The sequence below is a fragment of the Anas platyrhynchos genome, chromosome 5 (genome assembly GCF_047663525.1).
Source record: "Anas platyrhynchos isolate ZD024472 breed Pekin duck chromosome 5, IASCAAS_PekinDuck_T2T, whole genome shotgun sequence".
In the NCBI taxonomy this organism is placed as follows: domain Eukaryota; kingdom Metazoa; phylum Chordata; class Aves; order Anseriformes; family Anatidae; genus Anas; species Anas platyrhynchos.
The window spans coordinates 46429461-46447133 of NC_092591.1; the positions used below are offsets into that span (position 1 = coordinate 46429461).

Here is a 17673-nt window from a genome sequence, read left to right on the forward strand (position 1 = left end):
AAATGCTGCTGTCCTAGCCCAGACAGATCTGAATTCTGCCTTACCCACTGACTAGGTCACATCCAGCGCTGAAACCATTTGCCAAATACCAGTGCTTTTAAATTACTGCACAGCAGCTCTTCATTTACTGCTAAGTGCCTGCCATAGCTGCAGCGAGTTTTGCTGCTGGCCCAGCAAGAGCCCATTATTTTGTAATAATGGCTGATGGGCTCACAGCTGATGCTACGGTGCCCTGCCAGCACAGGGGCCATGCCCGGGTTCAGTGTCTCTGTGACCAGATGGAGGATTGGAGCAGAGGGAGTTGCTGCAACCCAAGATGGAAAATGTATTTGGTTTGTGTGGTTTTGGGTGGTGGGTTTAGGAAAGCAGAAGATAGCTAGACTTGCCTCAAAACTGGGAATGTGTTGTTAGCTCTGAAGTTACCACGAAGGGCAAAGATAGGATGGGTGTGTTTTCTCGCTGGAAATACCATGGTAAAAATTGTATGATGTAGTTCACTGCCTTGGAGATTTTCTGGGAGCAAAACGTGTGCCTTAGTTTTGTTGCTGTGGATACATGAAGATAGCAGTCATTCTCAGTCACTGGCTTAAAAGGAAAAGCTTTTTTCTTAATAAAAAAAAAATGCACAAAAGGAGGGGGAAGGGAAAGAAAGAAAAAAGTACTTTGCAGAAATCACAGCACTAGGCAACTTACAGCGCTGTGACCTTAAGTGCTTTACTTAATTGATTGGATTAGGATATTAAACGACATGTAAATTGGTGGTGCTACCATCAGAATTTCCATTGCCTACGTTGGCTGCTCTTCCTGTCTCCCTCACTCCTCCACAGACGCTCCTGAGGGCGTGCTTGGGGCATGCTTGTGGGATGGCATTTACTCAGTGGCTGCTCCCCATCGAGCTGGGTGCTCGCTGCGGCTGCATGACAGCGTCATGGGAGGGCCTGGAGAGCTCTGAGGCTGTCTCCTCAGGAAAGTCACTTACTTCTACCTTCCTGCACGATGTCGAGTGCAGGTTGTGTCAGGGCAGCTTGACATATTGCTGTGACTCAGCGTTGTGCTGCAGCACTGGCTGGGCTGCGGAAAGAGGGTGGTGTGGCCCTGGACCCTAGCTGCTGTGCCGTCAGTTGGCTGCATCAGCCTTGCTCAGAGTATTCCTGCACCCTGAGCTTTGCCCGGAGCCTGGGCAGCATCCTGCTCTTGCTGGTGTTGCCTTTCTTGCAGTGCCTCAGGTCTGAACCCACCTCAGAGTGGGAAAGATAGTCCTCCTTGTGCTTCTGAGGATGGGAAGGACAAACGTAGGCACTACTGTCATGTTGGAGGGGATGCATCAGCTCCTTGGGAACTGGAATACCTCCTTTGGAAAATACCTGTGACCTTTGGGACTTAGTGAGGGACAGTTGGCTTTGTCTGCTGGTAATGCATTTCAGGAGTTAAGCACCTGTCATGCTTTAAAAACATTGTTTCTGAAGCCTTGCAAGAGTTTTAAAAAGTGCTGGGGAAGTACTGCAATGAAGGCATTTAAGCAGTGCTATGTCCATAGTGTGTGTGTAAATATATATATATAAATATATAAATGGTGTATGTGAGATTAAATGCAGTCTCTGAAAAGAAACCTATTTAGTGGTGAACTCAAAATAATGGCAAATCAAGTTAAGATTTAAACTTTCTCTAACTGTTTAATAGCACTTGAATTAAGAAGTAGTAACCGGTGTAGGTTAATACTAGGGCTTTAAAGGGAGATGAAAATGCTCGAACCACAGGAAATCAATGGCTTAATTGTCTGGAAAAAGTCTACCACAGTACCAGGACGCCTTCTGAGAGCAAGAGCCTATTCCGCAGGTGTAGGGAGAATGTTTGGCATTTACATTTCTCAGCAATTTCAGTTCTGTCAGGTAACCTGTGAAGTTCTGAGTCTGAATGGGAGTTGAAAATGTTTTTTGTCAATTCTCTCCTGGCCCAGGCATAGTGAGATATTCTCTTTACTCTGGTAGGACTGTCTGTATTGAAAGAAAGGATGAAAACATGACTGCTTCTATTTTAAAACAATCTTGTGTAACATCTGCTTTGATAAACTTCCTTTCTTCTCTTGATGTGCCTTTAAGTTTGGGGCAGTTTGGGTAGTAAAGTTCAGTTAATGCTGTTTCTGCAGGTTTTAATTGGGTTTCAATTTTTGTTCAGGGACATCTTAGCAGAACGTAAAAGTTTTAAAAACAATCAGTAACCCAACTGTAGTAGTAAAAAGGAAGTGCAGCATTCATCTAAAAAGGGCAAAAATAGACTTGAATAAGTGTATGATTTATTGCATAACTGCTTAGTTAAATGAATGGTGATGCATCTTCCTTAACAAATTTGTGTACCAACCTCTAGTGTAGGGGTTATTTTAAGCAAACATCTCCACAGCTACGAAGCAGGGAGAATCAGTCCTTATTCAGATGCAACAGTTAAAAATGGAAACCAGGTTTAAAACTGCTGACCTTACCCAAGGTTTTGTATTTAGGACTTTTAATCATTTTGATTTAATTAAGGACACTACAACTACTAAATTATCAGCACATGTCATAACAGCGCCTGAATTATGAGCGAAAGGTAAGCATCAGGCAGCCTGTCCCTTCTGGCAGGCAGATGGATGTCGTGGGAGCTGCTGCTGTGCTGCTGGTGAGACGTGGGGTGTCCTGGTGTCCCGTGGTGGCTGAGTCTGGGTGGCTCTGTCGCAGGTGGCTGTTTGAGCTGGTGCTGACCCCTCTGGTTGTACAGAGCTCCACGGCCACACTTGTGCAAGCCTGGGGTAAAGAGAGAGGAATAATAATGCCTGGAAACCTCAAGAAATTGTCTAGCACAACACTCTGGATTTCACACGACTATTTAAAGTCATTAATGATTTCTGGACACAAAGTAACCGATTTTATTTAAAGATACCAGCACAGATGGCTTTGGATTTCTTGATGTTCTAGTAGATACCAAGTCAGATAGCGAGTTAGATGGCAGTAATGGAAAGCAATGGCTGATGCCAAGAGGCTTTCAGGAAGGAATCTGCTGTTTCTGCCTCCTTTACATGTTTGCAAGGGCTATTGGCCTTCTCAGGCTGCCCCCATGGGACGGATCGTTTGCTGGACAGCAAGCGAGGATCACAGACCTTGCAGCTTTCAGTGCTATGCACAGAGCACAGGTGCTGCTGTGAACAGGAACACAGAATGCAAATACTTAACAAAATCTTCTCAAAGGGACACCCCACTCCACTCCACGTGGTTCCATCTGGGATGCTGCTAGAAGTTTACACGCGGCACGTGGTTATGCTGCTTGGTACAGGGTTGGGAAGTGTGCAGTATTACAGCAGTGCATGCAGTGGAGTAGGAGGAGGTCAGAGCTCTTACAATCTGCCAGCCCTGTAGCTGTGCTCTGGGTCAGCTGCTTCTGAATAAGCAGGAGCGCTCGTCTATTTACTTGTTTCTGTAACTGTCATTGGGTAGCACGGAGGTGAGAGAGGAGCTCTCTGGAGCCTTAGTCTCGGACAGAGGAGACTTAGTCGTATGGAGATCTCAAAAGAGTAGAGGATCACAGTTCATCAGTGATGTTTGCAGCCCTGTACCTTTCCTTGGCATAGAGGCTGTAGCCGTGAGCCAGAGCTTTATTGGATTTAGTGTTTACTAAAGAGCTTTTCTTGGTGCCAGAGAAACTCGATAGCAGCAGCTCCTTTTCAGAAGGCAGTGGTTCAGCGCAGCTCCCACCTGAACATCCACACGCGCTCAGGAGCTCTGGGCAGTGCTTGAACAGTCATCTACTCTTTGCACTAGCTCTAATCAAAGTTCACACGAGTCTGTCCGTTGAAGAGTTGAGATACTAGTGTATTACGAGCAGATATTCTGGACTTTTTGTAAACAGTAACTCTGAAAAGTAAAATCAATCTGGGGCCTTCGATGAGGAGCGAGGCAGGTGCTGTAGGAATACAACTGTCAAGGGCAGTGCTGATGTAAAGAGGACGAAGATAGTGTAGACTTCGGGAATATATTTTAATATATTTCTATATATTAGAAACCAAACCCACTAACGACACACAGGGGCTTCCAAGAGGGCGATTCACGTGTTGGAGCTTGAGCAGGTACCAGTGGAGGTAGCGGCAGCTTTGCTGGCCTTTGAGTGTGTGGTGATGGGCTTGGGTACGGCGGGAGAGATGCACGCTGCAGCCTTCTGTGAGGCTGAGGAGGTGGCTTGTATCAAGCAGCAGGAATGGAAGGAGGAGGTCTCAGAGGAACAGGATGATGCCAAGTTGCCAAGTGGAGTTCTTGTTTGCAAAAGGGAGAGTATGTAGGCAAAAAATTCAACATTACCTTTAAAAACTAAATTTAAAAAAATGGGGCAGGGAAATGCAGAAACCAGTGGGTTGTGGCACAGAGGTGAAAATTGCTGACATTTAATTTTGATACTTTTCACTTAGGAACACTGTTTTGGTTTTGTTTTTATCTTCCCTGAGCAATGCTGAGGGAGGAAGAGAAGCGTGAGGAGAGCAAGTGAAGGAGGAGAGCATTTCAAACCAAGCAAACGAGAGCAGCAGGGCTCTTGTCCAGTTCAGGGTGTTCCAGTTCCTGGAAAGCTGAGCTGTCTGTGACAGGTCCTTAATCAGACAGTTTGAATTTAGGCATTAGGACTCCATTCGCCCTCCCTTGCGAAGCTGTAATTTCCTCGCTTAGGAAACCCATGAAGTGAGCCTGAAGAAATCCGCTAAGCAGTTGGGAGCTGTCAGAGCCTTCTGTCCCCGTCGATGGACCGCAGGCTGTGTGCTGCACGGCAGGCAGCCGGGAGGCTTTTGGCACAGGGCAGGGCAGAGAGGTTAAACATGTGCCGCTGGTCTGTGGAGCAGGACGCCTGGTGTAGCTGGGCGAGGAGGGAGCCCTGTTGTGCTAACTGGGGTGACACCGCAGCGATTTTCCTGCTGGTCTCATGAAAGCAATGCTGCGAGGCCCCGTTGTGCTCAGCAACACAAGGGACGTCTGCGCAGGGGCTGTGGTGCTCAGAGGAGGATTTAGCACATCTGCTGGGTCTGAGGAGCAGACTTGAGCACCAGCCTCTGACTAGCGACTGCCACTTGTGATGCAGCCCCATCACTTTCAGGAGGTGGGACTGCAGCCTGGGTAGCCTCATGCGACCCAGCTTTCATTAGCGTCGCTTAACAGGCGTGACGAAGCTGTGGCAGCGCTGGCTTTCATGTCATCGCCAGCCTCACTGGAGACAGCGTCGTGTACATGCTCCTGCAGCTTCTCCGCCTTAGCTGGCGAGCTGCCTGTGGCTGCGATGGAGACCCAGCTGCAGCGGTGTGTGACGCCTGGTTCTGCATTCCTACAGAATGAAAAGATGACATTAGGATGGGATCCGGGTTGGGCACTGCTCTGTCCAGCTCGTTTGCTCTTCCATAGCAGCCAGGAGCACTTGCTGAGCCGGTCCACAGCAGCCCACAGAAGTTGTGGGGAGAGAGGGATGGGTTGGCATCGTTATTACTTGGGCTTCTCAACTGCTCTGCTCAGTGATTGAATTTGTTTTTCTAGGAAAAGTCTTTGCTGTTGTGAGTCACTCTGGCTTAGAAGGATTTAGCTTTCAGCTGCCTTTTGCCTTAAAAGGTGATGTTGCTTCTGGTATTTCTCAAGTTTAAAAATACAATAAAAATCTAAAAATTGTCAGGCAACTCTCCTTAAGAAACACTTGATACTTGCTTCCTTCGTTATTTGGTATTTTTTGTGTTTTTCTTTTTTTGGGGGGGAAGGGGGGAGGCAAACCAAAACAAGGCAACGTTCAGGGAATGCACTGCTGATGCTCCTTGGGGGCCTGCTTGATTTATGTGGCAGTGAAACATCAGGCAGCAATGCTCCCACATGTACCAGGGACGTAGCCTGCTTTCTGTCGTGCCGGATTTCTAGAGCAGCTGGAAATTAGTGGCACTCTACACGTGAGGTGTTGTGGTTTGGGCTTCTCCATCTGGTTTTGGTCTAAGGAGTCACGCTGTAGCAAACCAGCCATGGTTGCTCTACAGGCTGAATGCCTTTAAAATGGGGAAGGAGGCTGTCCTCTTCGCTGTCTGTGGTCAGGAGGGATGTCACTCTGTTTTTAGGAGCTGAGCTTTAACCCTAAGGACATTACAGGGGTGCAAATTGCATTGCACTTAACTAAAAATCTCTGCAGTTCCAACAGTTATGCTTGATATACATTTAAAAAAAAGTCCTGTGGCACAAAACAGTAGTGTGATCCCTCACCTACTATAACTGTGATAAAACTACAGTGGAGGAGGAAGGGCTTTTGTTTTTAAGAGGTCAATCCACACTACAGACCTTACCGCTACTTCTGGAGGTGGAACCAAACTGTTGATGATGCGTTTCAACATTCCTGTGCATTTGAGTATAGCTGTAACCCTGCTTCTTCCTTGTGCAGAAGCATTTTATGCAGTTCTATCGCTCCCATGCAGAAGATGCCTTTCATTTCGGGGTATTTGATACATAAGCTGCTCCCACCAACCAGGCTGGCTTTGGTGGCATTTGTCAAAGTCTGAAACTTGAATGATTTATAAAGATTTATCATTATCACCATCACTTGCTGTGACCTTCTCCTTGCACAGGAAACATAAGTTTGTGCTCTTTTCTGAATGCTTTCCGTGCCTTGTTCTCCAGGAGCAACAGAGCTTGTTTCTTAGGCTGCTGGCGGACCATAAATTGCAGGGTGATGTTAACAGGCACTCTCTACCTGGACTTCCCAGCTGGACTGCCCAGCATGCTATGTCTCTTGCCATTGCACGTTCACTCTCACTTTATTAGCTTGTGTGTGGCTTTCCTAAGAAAATGTCACCCCTTTTAAACTGTTTTTTAATTGTGTATTGGAAATGTGGAAGAAGAGATCTTCTTCAGTAAGTCAGTCTGTCTTCAGTGACTTGAGTTTCAGTCTAGTGACAAACTTCATCGAGGTTGAAGAGTGTGTGGGGAGAAGACCATGAAGTAGTGAGCAGTAATCACAGATTGAAGTGTTCCTGAAGTGATGCTTCATCTCTGCCTGCCTGTTTTACTCAGAAATCTATTGTTTTGTCTCTTGCAGAAGCACCACCAAAGAACTGGACATTATTGCTGTGGGAGATCAACAGCAACTTCCAGCTGCATCTCGTGTACCAGCTGTAAAACCACAGTCGCAGTGAGTTTCTCTTATATACTCTATTTTCTCCAGTGAGGAGTCATTAATTGTAATCCATGAAAGCAATCGTGTTCTCTGTTTAGACTTTGTACATTCACTTTACTACCACAAAAAAATTACTGATCCCATGCCAAATGGGTATGGAACATTTTTTCCCCTTCATACTGGGAGCTTGGTATTGTGCAGGTACCAGAAAAGGAAAGCTTTTGAGTTTTGCTGTGTCTTGAGGTGGGGGCCTCATACTTCGATTGTTTTGCTTATGTGTCCATTGATCAAAACGAGAATTGGATCAAATATTTTGCTCCCGAGAAACAGCTTCTGAAGTAAAGTTAAGTTAATTAAACGGAGGAGAGAAAACTATTGCTTGGGCAAAGAAAATTGACTTGTCTACTGATTCGGAGTGCCAGAAGAAAGCACGTCATACACCGATATTCATAGGTAGGTGAAAGGAGAAAGTGTCATACTGCTGGAGTGTTGCTGAATCTGTTCTTAGGTGTACTCTTAAAACAAGAGGCTGGAATATTCTTAGGGCTGTAAGGAAGCTTGCTGACCTATGCTATTTGGATACCAAATGAACTCTTGAAAATCCTTGTTCCATGAATTTTTCAATAATTCCTACCTAAATGAAATACTGAAGAAGAATGCTCCCCTAGTCCTACCAGCTACCTGTGAATGTTCACATAACTTGCCTGTGATTCTTTTATCAATAATTCTCTTCTGTCAATAACACAGTAGAACACGTTCAAGTGATATTTGATATTTTGCACAGCTTAAAATGATATAACGATTGTTTGCAAAGTCATCTCTGGTTTTGTATCTTATGTGGGGATTCTGTTTGCAAGAGTAGAAGGGCAGGAGTAAATCTAGGCCTGTGCAACTGTTTGCTCTGAGGAAAGCTTGAGGATTCAATAAACAAACAAAAAGGTAAGTGCTTAAGGGATCTTAGGACACTTGTACAATTAAATGGCATTGAATATTGACATGCTATAGATTTTGGACTATGGGGGTTGGGTGGAAGGGAAGTATTTGTGCTCAGGTAACTGCTTCTCCTGAGAAATAACAAGGACAACAGCAGGAAACAACTCTGTAAAAGGAAAGGCCCCATGTCCTCTGAAAGGATATAGGAAAAAATTGGGTTAAATGTATGTTTCTAGCCTTTGTCAGTATTGCTGATGCATAAATTATATAAGAGTTAGAAAAAAAGACTTAGTAAAAGGTCGCTTCTATAGAGCTATTGTTTCTTTGCCTGGAAGGATGCAGCCAGCTTGCAGCGTACGCGGTGAAGAATACCTGTCAGGAATTGAATATTGAGTGAAGGTAATCTTTCTAATGAAAAGTAGTTAGAGGCAAGGCAGAGTCGAAGGAAAAGCAACTGCTCAGCTGGAAGGCTGCTTCCAGTGCTGCAGACGTCCTCTAAGATGCATATTTTATGTATTAGGAGTATCGATCAAGGCCGTGGTGTGCCTCACGTTAGCACTGTTCTTCCTGATCATTGCGATAAAGATTTCTTAACTCTTTGAGTTCCGCTCCTGTCTCTGCGAGCAAGTGCAGCACACGTGGTGCTGCTGTGATGGGGGACTCAGCACTGGATATGGTGGTTAGTTTGCTGCTTTTTTCCTTCTAATTTAGTGCCATGCAGAAATGACTGTTTTAATCACAAAAAGATAAAAGGCTGAAGCTCAGTTTCTGTACTCTCCTCTGAGTTTCTCTAGTAAATCTGCAGATGATGCAGATACCTCTGCTGAAGGTATCATGATCTTGTCATAGAAGCTGCCTGCAATCTCTCTCCTTTCCTCCCCCCCGTTAAGCCTTTAGATCCTTGGTCCTGCCTGCAGGCATTTTGCCTGACAACTAGACCATGAATTCGTGCTGGGTAAAATACAGGAGGGAGAAAAGCTTTAAGTGAGACACGTCCTGTGTCAACTGACAGAGCACTGCTCCTAGCAGAGGCTTCTTGATGCATGGACAGATACTCAGCCAAGTCTCCTGACTGTAGTGCAGACATGCCGGTTTAGATCTATTAAAATTCCTGAAAAATCATCTGCAGCTGTGGTGGTACCATCTTAAGGGAATCGTAAAGGGGTGTCACTGGGAACAGTGCCTGCTATGCACACTGGAGATGCACTGAGCTGAGTGCTGTAAAGGAGCCCTAGACTTTGCTTCTGCAAAGAAATATCCCAGGCTGCTTTTTGAAGCTCTTGACATTGACTGAAGGCAGGATTGCATCCCCACACTTAAGCCTGCTTTCTGTTCCTCTCGAGCTGATGTCCATTCCCTTCTGATCCGTTACAGTGCTCTAAGAAAATTGAATCCAGGTTGAAGCCGTGGCAGCCACCTCCACTCGTTAAAACTAGCCTGCGTCAGAGGGTGATGTCGAAGGCCTATTCCCTGCTATAACACTTGGCTGCCGCAGCCTGCGGAGGCAGGAGTCTGCAGCTGTGGCTGCTTGAACAAGGCTCCCCGTGGAGCAGGTGTGATGCTGGATGCCTCGCACGTGCTGCTAACGCTGACCCGCGCCACCCTCGTCTTTCTGCTGCTGACTTGCCTTTTGTTTAGCCAGTGGGCTTCTTGTAAGTTGCACAAGTGCATGCTGGCACGCACGGCTCTCGAAAGGAGAATGATCTGGAAGCTAATTAAGAGCTCTGCAAATCCAACTTCATCGCCCTGGTCTGCATGCAGATTCCCTCTGAGAATTCAGCGGCGTGACTTAGTCTCTGTGCCAGTTTCCTTTTTGTTAAAGGACTCTTCCCATCTAGGATGGGAGCTGAGGATAAACATACAAAGCTAGCAAAGGTTCCAGTATAGTAGTTAAAGAAATAAGTATTAGGATACCTTTCTCTAGTATTTCTGCCCAGCACAAGTTGTATCCTTGAAGTCTGTTTAGCAGTCACAGTGAGATGATGAGGAATGAGGACTGGATGGATGGGAAGTGAGAAGGTTGTGTACTGTGCTAGTGACACCAGGTGTCATCCCAGCGTCGAGTCTGGCTCCGAGCACCCAGTGTATCTCGCCTTCCCGAGTGAAAATGCTTGCTTAGACCTGGGACAGCAGCAGGAGCAAACAGCTTCAGGCTCGTGTTCCTCACCCGGTGTCCAGCAGCAGCAGCTTGTTCCTCGTGTGGCTCACAGTGCTTTGCCTTGTTTGGTCAAACTGCCTAACTCAGCTGGCCTGCCTGTCCCGTGTTGGCTTCACGTTAGGGTCACAGGAAGGACTTTTGCTTTCCAAATGTCACCATTCTTTTTCAGAGACCGGCTGTTTGGTGGCTGCATAGCCTCACTCAGATGCGCTCTCCAACGTGTCAAAGAGTAGAACCTGGCTAGGATTGACAGCTATAAAACATTCCCTCTGAACTCCGAGATGAAAGCAAGCCATTTCCTTTCTCCTTCCAGAGGGCTCATCTACTATAAGAGGGAGGTGTTTTTTTTTTTTTTTCCTGTTTGTTTATTTTATTTTATTTAAATGTAACTCATCAGGTATCATAGCAGTATCTGTGGCAGTCTGTGGCAGCATGCTATGAGAAGCTGGGAACGTGAGAATAAAAGGCAGCTCTCTCAAGGGGCTTCAGTCTTCCTTGATTTTTTTTTTTTCTTTCCTCCCCTCTTTTCTCTCTCCACGTTGGCTCCTAGAATGCAAGGGCACTGCTGAAATATGCTGGTGGTTAATCTTGTATTATATCTTTGGTTGTTCCATAACTTGATCCTCTTCATGCCAGAGCCAGTCACCTTAGAAAATGCGAGGATGCAGGCTGCAAGAAAGCAGGCAGTTCTGGGGGTACCACCAGCTCTGCAGAAATAACGCTGTGTGTTTGATCCTTATGAAAACGTTCTGAAGAACTGAACAAGAAAGCATTGTAGGAATTTGGAGGGTAGATTAATAGCATTCCTGTTTCAGGCTGTTTATATTTGTAGCTTTAACTTTTTTTAAGGCAAAAAGTCTATTTTTAGCTTGCTTTTTTTCCCCCCACCTCGCTAACCCAAACAAATTTCCTTCCTCGGAGGGGAGGGTGGAGTTGGGAGGAAGGAAGGGTGGAATTAAACTGCTTCATTAAATCGGTTTCAAGATCATCACCACACAATTTCATTTTCACATCGCAGTTCTGAGTACACAAGAGTCCCTTTACACTTTCCAGAGAGGGGAAGCTTTGTGTCCAGAAGGGGAGAGTGAGGGCCTCTGAGACAATGAGGCGGTTATGGAAAGCTTGTGACTTTGGCTGAATTCTGTTCCTTCCTGCATGACTTTTTTTTCCTGGTTACTTCTGTTGGGGCTTAGCCCATAATTTCCAAGGAAAGGTGGGGCTTGGTGACAGTTTGCATTCACAGCTCCCAGTGTAGCAAGATGCAGAGAAGGGAAGGATTCTGGTAAAAACAGGAACGTCAATTAGATGTTGCTATGCCGCCGAAGGTGGATGCTCTTCCTGAGATCCCAAAGTATATCTGGTAAGAGGTAAGGCTGCGAGTAGGGAATTCTGTCAGATGTAACTCATTCGAACAGGGGCACAGTGAGGAGGGGAATCAAGCTCTTCTGAGTCCTAGGATGTATGTTTTGATGGTTTTATGGTAAGTTGCTTCTGATTTAGAGAGAACAAGAGCAACTAGCACCTTTCTTATTAGGTTGATATGACTTGAGCTTTAACTTCAATATAAGTACTGATTTTGGTGTGCTGTAGAAAGGGTTGATGAATCTAGCGCAAGTGGATCGAGTCTGCAGAAAGAAGCACAGGTCCCTGGATTGATCGATGGCCCAGCAGCCAGTGTCATCTGGCCAATGCAGAGCATTGCTGCTTTCTTCATTCCCCCTGAATCTCTGGGCTTTAAAGTTGGTTCTTCAGCATCTGTGAAGCTTTCTTCTCCCTCTGTTAATGGGAGATAAGGATCTTTGCAACAGAACTTATGTGAAGTCTCCCTCTGGCAGCAAAATTGCGGAGAGCCTGTCTGGACTGCCTGTAGAGGCTTCTCAGGACTGCGTCATGAATCATTTCTTCTTGAAATGTGTTGACCCTGTTGTGTCTCCTCCTGTGCTGCTGGAGAACTGACAAAAAACAGACATTACACTTGTGTTTATTTAAAAAAAAAAATCAACAACAAAACACCAAAGCAAACAAAAAACCCTTTCCTGTTTTGGAAATAAAGTAAATTCTGTTTTTCCCCATCCTTCCATGTCAGGGGTTCCTAATTTTCCTCTTGCTAGTTACCAACGTACTGAACCCTGCGTGTGAGCTCAGAGCTGGAAAAGACAACCTGACTTTCCAAGCCTCTGTCCCAGGGAAGGCTCCCTGCTGCTGAGGATCAACACGGGACAGGAGCCCTTTCTGCAGACTCTCAAATTCTTTCTTTATCTGCTTTCTTCTTCTCTTCCGCTTCTCCCACTGGGAGGCTGCTCCAGAGGATCTCTGCTCCATACTCAGCTTCTCCTGACCTCCAGCACAGAAATCTTAGCTCATTTCTGCACCAGGATTACCCTGCGGGTTAAACAGCTCTTATTTCTTGCTACTTGCCCCAGCCAAGTCTGTTTTCAGGGACCAATCCTGTCCATTTTCAGGCTGTTCTGCCGATTTGAACAAGCCAAGCTCTCCCGTGAGAGGCCTCTTATTCTTAGCAGCACTTCTGTGCACCTATTTTCATTTCAGCTAATCATCTCTGAATTGTCATGTGCCCAGAACCGTTCACAATGTGAGTGGCTGGGAAAGGGCTGCTTTCAGTAACATTAATTTCAGCATCTAGCCATCAATTGTGGTTTAAGCTAGGTTATACATCTGAGAAAGATTTCCTGGTCTTGTTCTGAAGACATCAGCAACGGTGGCTCTTTTTCTGCTTTAGGAGAGTTCTGTCAATGGTTCCTTTGATGTTTAAATAGGTACCTTAATTTGAATAGGTAACATCTTAGCCACTGCATCTTGAAATGCACTGTGTGTGTGTGTTTACTTGAGGCTTTTATTATTCAGAACTCTCATTTTCTTGGAAGTGCTCTTACACTTGTAGAACATGTAAAAACAATTACTGAATTAGCCAGATCTGAGTTTCAGAATCTGAGCACTCCCATTCCAAGTAAAGGTCCCTTTTAAGGTATCTTTCAGTATCCAAAAATGTCTGACTATCAGCTTCCATCCCTGGATCACACTGGGCACTGCACCAGCAAGAATATATGCAAAGAATGAAAATAAAGTCCATTATTTATGACCCTCTCTCTGAGCTTCTCTGGCTTGTGTGAAGAAAGTGGAACTACTTGGAAATACTTTGCCTCCCCTTGGATTTCTGGCTTCTTTGAAGGTTGTCTTGATCTTTGTGAATAATCTTTGGTTTATACGTTTGATTTCATGCCAGCAAACTAAATCTTTCTATAATGCGCATTCCTTCAGGGTTTGTGTATCATGAAGACTTGAGGCATTTCTCCCACTGTTTTGTGTAGTAGCATTTCCCTTCAGCTGGCACTGAAGAATAGAGGGATGTGGTTGTGAGCAAGGCAAAGTCAGGAGCTGGGATGTGGTTGTTCTGCAGGCTCTGTGCCTGTCTGAGAGCAAACTGCACGATTGCTCTCTGTATCTGTCCTCAACCTGGGGGCAATGGCATTTTGTCTGGCCCAGCTGAGCCCTTGTGCTTTACTAAATGCTTCTGGTGGCACGTGCTGCTTAGCTGTTGGGGTTACAGCGATGGTAGCACAGAGCAGCTAGGGGAGATCAGCTGGTGGCCCCCCAACCCACCTGAAGCAGTGGTGATATCTAGCTGAGCTTAATGCTCTCACTGAGTATTCTTGCTAGGATAGGATGCTAGTCATCAGTTTGTCCTAAAATTAAGTAAATGTCCATTAATGTCCTTTTTTTTTTTTTTTTTTGGAGGGGGGGTGGTGGTGATGGTGAGGAAGCTGCCTTCAGGATTTTAACTGAAATCCTAGCATGAGCCCCCTTCCTGCTAGATTGCTCTGCCATCACGCTCGTACAACTTGTCAGATTTATATGTTAAGAAAGCACCCATCTTTAAGTGTATTCCTCTGCTCTAAGATGGCAGCCATCCTTGTGCACCGGGGCTCTTTTGTATCGTTTGAAGTATATCATAAACTCAGCCATTAAAGTAACTTGCCACACGTCCCATTATCCTTGAATAACTTTTCAGGTGTACAATTATAGTCCTTTCTACCTTCTTTCTTTGTGCTCTTGGGGAGGAAAAAAAAAAACTCTGCTACTTTTCAAAGTATTCTTTTCCTGCTGTATCAAATGTAGTGTTAAAGTTCACTGTGCAGTTCTCCTCTAGTCACTTGCTGTAGTCCTTTAAAAGTAAAATTACATAATTTATATAAATTCAGAGGAGGAAAAGTTGAAGATGTCTGTACCAGCCTATTTTTTAATCCTCTGTGGAAGCTTGGAAAAATTCAGGTGAGTGTTCTGGAAAGTAATTAGCATTTGAAATTGAGGCTTAGATTGGACTGTTCCTCATGTGTACTGCAGAAGGTGCTTCTGGAGTCCCTTTGCCTTTTGCAGGTAGGAGTAATCTCTCAGTTTTAATAAATAACTGCTGCAGAGTTGTGAAGCAGCTTCCCCATAGCTATTTGTCCTTGATAAAGAAGGTGGTCAGGGTCTGGTTTACTTCGAATTGAGAGATTAGCTCGACCCCTTGTAATCTTGAATATGTCTCCTGTGCCTTTTTCCTGCCTGGAAACAGCCTCTTATTTGGAATTTAGTCTAAGACTGGTTTATTTATTTGCACCACAGAAACGTTTACGAGCCATGACTAGTAACTCATAGTATACTCATACCCTGTACAACGCCAGGACAAGAAGACGGTCCTTAACCAGGGAGCTTTCAGCCCAGCGTGGAATAAATGACCGCTGCATTAGCAAATACTTCTGCCTGAATAGAGACTTGGTGCCAGCTGTGCCCAGCCCTCCCAGAGGGAGGGAGCACACAGTTCATCCTCCAGGCTGGTGAGAGCCATAGCCCCAGTACAGTTGGTCTGTACGAAGCAGGCATGTCGTGCTTCTCAGACCTGGACACACACCCAGGGAGCTTCTCATCCTGAGCAGCATGTGGACAAGATAGTGGGCAGCAGGGGGCTGCTGGCATCCTGGTGAAGGTGACCCGGTTCTGGCTGTGCTTTTCCCAAAGAGCATCTCACCTGTGTACAGAGCAGGTCTGTGGGCTGTGCAGATTGCTTTTGTTACCTGCTTCCACGCAGATGTCTTATGAGGCCTGAAAGGGGAGAGGTGAAGGGACACCCGTGGCCTTCCAGTGGGGCCCTGGTCAGTGAGGGCTGTAGGAGTTCTTTAGCCAGGGCATGGATATGGACACTTGCAGTCTCTATCATTAAGTTCCATTTTAGGACTAATTTGTTTTGTTCACCTATCTAAAAAAAAAAAAAAGTGTTTTAACAGTAGCAGGGGTTTATCTTCCCCTTTGCCCCTGGAAGCAGCAGTTGAACCCAGGATTAAAAGCTGAGGGGCAGACCTGCCAACATGAATCTAAGGGATAATTTTGAAGAGACAAAACTTTGTCTTGAGAATTTTCCTCTGGCTCGGTTCATGCTCTCAAGCATCGCTGAAGTGCTGTTTGTATCAATCTTCAGGCTCATGAACAGAGCATTGCTCTCATTTGCATTTTGGGTGTGTTTAAAAGGCTATCTCTGCAACTGTAAGGGCTACATCTTGATTCATTTTAATTGGTAACATAGACTGTACAGAAACTCAGAACTTGAATTTGCATTCTCCAGAGTAAGACTTCCAGTCAGTACAGAAAAAAGAGGATTCATTTTTGCAGACTCCATGTCTGAACTCGAGTCTCAAGTTAGGTGTGCTGTCATCAGTTTGACAGTCAGTGAAGTGAATCTGCCATTAGCTTCAGATGCCTAGAGACTGGCTGGCTGCCTCTGAGCTATGAGGACTGTCCTTTCAGTCAGTAAAGAGGAGATGTTTTAGGACACACTTCGTCTGACACTGTTTTAGACAACTGCTTTAGCACAAAATGCATTCTGCACTGGAAGTGTTTCATGTTCTCCAGCAACTCTATTGGCAGTCCAGGCAACGAGTGCAGAAGTCCATGCTGACACTTGCTCAGATGAATCCTGTATGAAATACTTCTGCTTTTCAGTTCAATTGATTAGGTATTTTCAGCAAAGCACCATCAGACATCCTGGTACCCAGGAAGCAGGTTGTGTGCTGCATCTTTTCTGCTTTTATTCTCCAACTCTCTGTCTAGAGAACAAAAATTATTCCATCGTGACAGGAGCATTGGCCTTCAGAAAGCTCCTTTTATCTACACGAGTACTTTCTGTGGTATTTTTCCACTAGCGTTGGCCTTTTGCTTATCCATCTTAGAGCTGGATTAACTTCAGAAAGGAAAAAGTGCCTTGTATGGTACTCCGAGACACATTTATTTCTTTGACCAGTAAATCAGTATTATAGTTCCCTGGGGACTGGGAAAGAGGTATTATGATGGAGTTATACTTCTAAGTCCACTTTCCTGAATGCTGAATTTCCAAGGGGAAGGTATAAATCTCCTTTGACACAGAGGAATCTGTATGAAACAGTTTTTGGTGGCCTCATTCTCTTTGCGTTTGTTTCTTTGCCTCCCTTTTCTGCCTTCCTCCCTTTCCTCAGGTGCTACAGTATATTACTTAGTTTCCTTTGAGGTAAGTATAGCTTCTTTGTCACTGTATGGAACACATTCGTATTCAGGAGGGCTTTTTCCTGTGTCAAAGCCAATATTTTGTTGCTTTGTAACACTAACCTTCTTGGAACTCTCCAGCTAATATTTTTCTTTTCCTCTGCCTTTTATTGACTGTGGTACGTTTAGTATTGCTTCCCTCCCCAGTAATTTTTTGGTTTTTATTCATGACTAATACATTCATTTTACGAAGCAATGAAGCCCATTTACACAGGAAAGTGAAGCTGGTTGCAGGGGCTTGATGGAAGTGACAATAGGAGGCACACACTCTTGAGTCATGTTTGTTTTATAAATGAGGTTCAGTGTGCAGCGGAGAGGCACAAATTCTGTTGGCTCTCCAGGATCCTTCTGGCCCTGTTTAGGTATTCTCCTCTATAGAGTGACTCTGAGATGCTGAACTGAGGCTAGCTGGAAACAGTTCTGTTCAGCAGAGAGGGCAAGGAGCTGTGGTCCTGTTGTGCATCCATCCGTGGCTGGGAATTCACATGGCATGCAAGGAAGAAGGACTCACCTGCATTGCAAGCATTAATCAATATGTGCAAATAACATTTACTTTTCAGCAAACCACATTTCGACCACCCTCAGTCTTCTCTTTAATTTATAGCTACTCCAAACCTCAGTTGTGCACCTCCCTGTTGGCGTTCCCCCAGCCCCATGAGGATGCTGTCCAACCAAAACTGGAAACAGCTGCTCTTTGCGGACACTGAGCACTCAGTTTTGATTCCCTGCTTTGAAAGTGGTGGGAAGCCAGTGAGTGAATGGCAAATCTGGCCATCCAGCAAATGAACAAAGACATTCAACACACCGGCATTTCTCATGATGAAGTAGAGCTCCAATGGGAAGAGAGCAGCAGGAAAGAGTCGTTG

The 17673-nt window shown here is 45.2% G+C and overlaps 1 protein-coding gene across 3 annotated transcripts in view; it reads left to right on the forward strand.

The window, feature by feature from the left end:
- TSPAN4 (tetraspanin 4) overlaps positions 1-17673 on the forward strand; it is a 393576-nt gene that overhangs the window by 55851 nt on the left and 320052 nt on the right. For 2 of the 3 annotated variants that reach the window (XM_027459702.3, XM_072038961.1), the window contains exon 2: positions 7066-7158. The gene's annotated coding sequence lies outside the window, so the exon portion shown is untranslated. Of the gene's footprint in view, positions 1-7065; positions 7159-11582; positions 11602-17673 lie in introns of those variants that run through there. The other variant, XM_072038960.1, reaches the window with a different exon arrangement.